The sequence below is a fragment of the Sinocyclocheilus anshuiensis genome, unplaced genomic scaffold (genome assembly GCF_001515605.1).
Source record: "Sinocyclocheilus anshuiensis isolate Anshui unplaced genomic scaffold, SAMN03320099.WGS_v1.1 scaffold335, whole genome shotgun sequence".
Lineage (NCBI taxonomy): Eukaryota > Metazoa > Chordata > Actinopteri > Cypriniformes > Cyprinidae > Sinocyclocheilus > Sinocyclocheilus anshuiensis.
This window is the reverse complement of record NW_015548239.1, coordinates 659,376-662,445: the sequence shown is the minus strand read 5'-3', so window position 1 is coordinate 662,445 and position 3,070 is coordinate 659,376. Positions and strand designations below refer to the sequence as shown.

General features: G+C 32.0%; 1 pseudogene; it reads left to right on the top strand.

The window, feature by feature from the left end:
- The window catches only part of LOC107654852 (SPARC-like protein 1), a 6,939-nt pseudogene continuing 3,869 nt past the window's right edge, over positions 1-3,070 (top strand).

Below are 3,070 nucleotides of genomic sequence, written 5' to 3'. Positions count from 1 at the left end.
GTAATTTAAAGAGGAGAGCGATCAGACAGAATCAGCTTTGATTAAGATTTGTGCTTTGTCTTTTATCTTCACATTTATAAGTATGATCTCTTATGCTTTCTATTACGATTTTTTTTACGTATCATGTTGATATGATAGTGTAGTTCTTTGCGTGGACGTTGTTTTTTCTGTATGTCTTGTGTGCAGTGTTCATTAGTTCTGTGCTTTCTTAATGAAATGAAAAAGAACAGCTCTCACGATATCCTCAAGAAGATTCAAATCTTTGGGAGATAATGATTAAATGTTAAACACAATCCCGTTCCCTTATACTCATTCTGGAAAGTTTTCGTTTGGAGAAACAAACTTTTTATACATCTGAGTGCATTCTGGGTGAGAGTCTGAGTCAGAACTCTTCCGGATTGAAACTTCAAAAGTCACCTGTTAAATGCATGTTTCAGATCCATAAACGTCCTTCCATGAGCCATGAATCTGCTCTGTCATCTGTTGTTCTTGACAATTACCCTTCACCTTGGTGTCGTCAAGGTAAGTGGTTTATAGTTGCTTTCATGAGAACATGCTGCTAATGTGCTCCTATTTTAAATATGAAAAAATTATAAATTAAGATTACGAAAAGTAACTGGCAAATACGTTTTTGAAATGCAATTTAAAAAATACATATAAATTAGCCTATTTATTAATTTATTATTTATTGTTTTATTTTACAGCATTTTATAACATTAATTACATGTGCAAATATGTCTATTTGTCAATTTAGAAAGTAATTGAATAATTTATTTTATTGTGATGTTTAACTACATTTTAAAACATGGATTTAACAAGCAGTTGTAAGTCAAATTTAAAAAATACTTATTTATTAAAATGTTTGTTTGAATTGTTAAATTTAACCAATGAAAAATACCCTATGAAAAATATTCCATGCTGTGTGGAACAAGCAAAAAGGTATTGATATTTCTAAAAAATGTTTAAATCTAAAAAAAAAAAAAAAGTTTATATGAAGTTTATCATAGAATACTATCAGTCCAAAAGAGTTAAAAGAGAGGTAGAGTTTACAAGTGAGTGAAAGCGTGAGTCTAAGTCTGTAAAAACTGTAAAAGCTTTCACGCTTACTGTGCCATAATGGTTAACAGACTGCTTGTAAATGTGCATGCTTCTTCATTTCACATGCATTCTTCATTCATGTGCCTGTCCCTTTTTTTAAAGCATATTTCTGCACACATGCTCTCGCAATATGACTTTCATCCATCAAGCCTTAAACACGCTCAGTAATTCTCTCATATATTTGAAGATCTCAAAGATCAAGAAAAGGACTTAGGAAAATTGAAAAATAAATTACAGTTCATTACCGTTTACTATAAAAGCAGTGAATCTAACAGACAGCTGAAGGATCATGTGACCCTGAAGACTGAAGTAATGGCTGCTGAAAATTCAGCTTTGCCATCACGGGAATAAATTAGATATTAAACCCAAACTTTTGAATGGTAATGTATGTAAAAATGTCCTCCACATTTTTATATACAAGAACACATACCATGTGAATAACTTTATTTGTGTGTGTGTGTGTGTGTGTGTGTAAGGGTGGAAGAGCCCCGCGCAAACATAGGCAGGCTGAAGAGAAGTTGAGGCCTTATTTGGGCAGAGTGGATCCAGGTGAGAGTTATTTACATTTACATTTAGTCATTTAGCAGACGCTTTTATCCAAAGTGACTTACAAATGATAGAAGCAATCAAAATCAACAAAAGAGCAATGATATACAAGTGCTATAACTAGTTTCAGTTAGCTTAACGCAGTACACGTAGCAAGGGTTTTTTAAATTATATAATAAATAAAAAGAAAACAGATAGAATAGAAAAAGAATAGAGCAAGCTAATGTTAGAGGCCTTTTTTGCTTTTGTTAATAGTATAATAAATAAAAAGAAAACAGATAGAATACAAACAGATTAGAAAGCTAGTGTTGTTTTTTATTAAAGAAAACAAGCAGCAAATGAATAGAGTGCAAGTCTAAAAGGGACAAGTGTTTTATTTTTTTTAAGAATAGAATTAGAATAGAGTGCTAGAGTTAGATTAGACATAATCTAACATTAGGTTAGACATTATTATTTAATGTCACTCTTATTTTATGACTGGTTTTGAACATTATTTATTCAGTATACAAAGTTGCTTCCTCTTTTTACTATTAAACTCACTCTATTTCTTTCTTTCTCCTCTTCAGAATCCCTGTGTAAGTTGTTGAAATGTCACAGTCCTATTGGTTCCTGGTGCCAGGTAGTGAAGGAGGGGGGAGTTCTCACTCCTAAATGTGTGTGTCCAAAGACCTGCCCATGGTAAGACACACTCCAACAAACTAATAACAATTTTCCAAGACACCTGAGCTGATTTCATTGGCAAGCTACTTACAGTGAGCCAGTGGCATGAACAGTGCAGCTCAGAGCTCAGTGTCATGATTAAGAACAGAATAATGACGTAAGACACTCCTTGCGGCTCACAGACTCCTTGGAATCAAACCAGCAACCCAGACATCTAACTACTGGTATATTCGCTCTGTGCACTTAGTCTTTAATGCAGATAAATGTCACATGCAGAAAAAAAAAAGAAAGAAAAAGAGAAGATGTGCTTGAGGGAACACACTTTAAAAATGCTGATATAGTTTAAAAAATAATATGACATTTTATTAAAACATCTCAGGTAGAGATTTTTTTTTTTTTACAATACCTTATGTAGTTAAACATATTAAAACAAGCAATTAAACAGCTTTAAACTTGATTAACAATAGCTCTACTTCTTTCTACATCAAGTGGTGAGCCTACACAGTACCCAAGTTAGTTATCATTAAAAAAAGTAGGCTAATTAAAAAAGTCTATAAATAAATATATTGAAATTCATTAGTATTAATGTACCTACATGACATGTTAAAATCGACAGTTTTGGTTTTTCTAAATGTCTCTTTTGATGGTTTCATGCCAGTTCACTGCTCAAAACACTGATAGCCCTTAACAAAAAGTAGTATACTTCAAGTTTATTTTAGTAAGTATACTTAAGTAAAGTTCAAGTATATTTTTAAGTATACTTTAT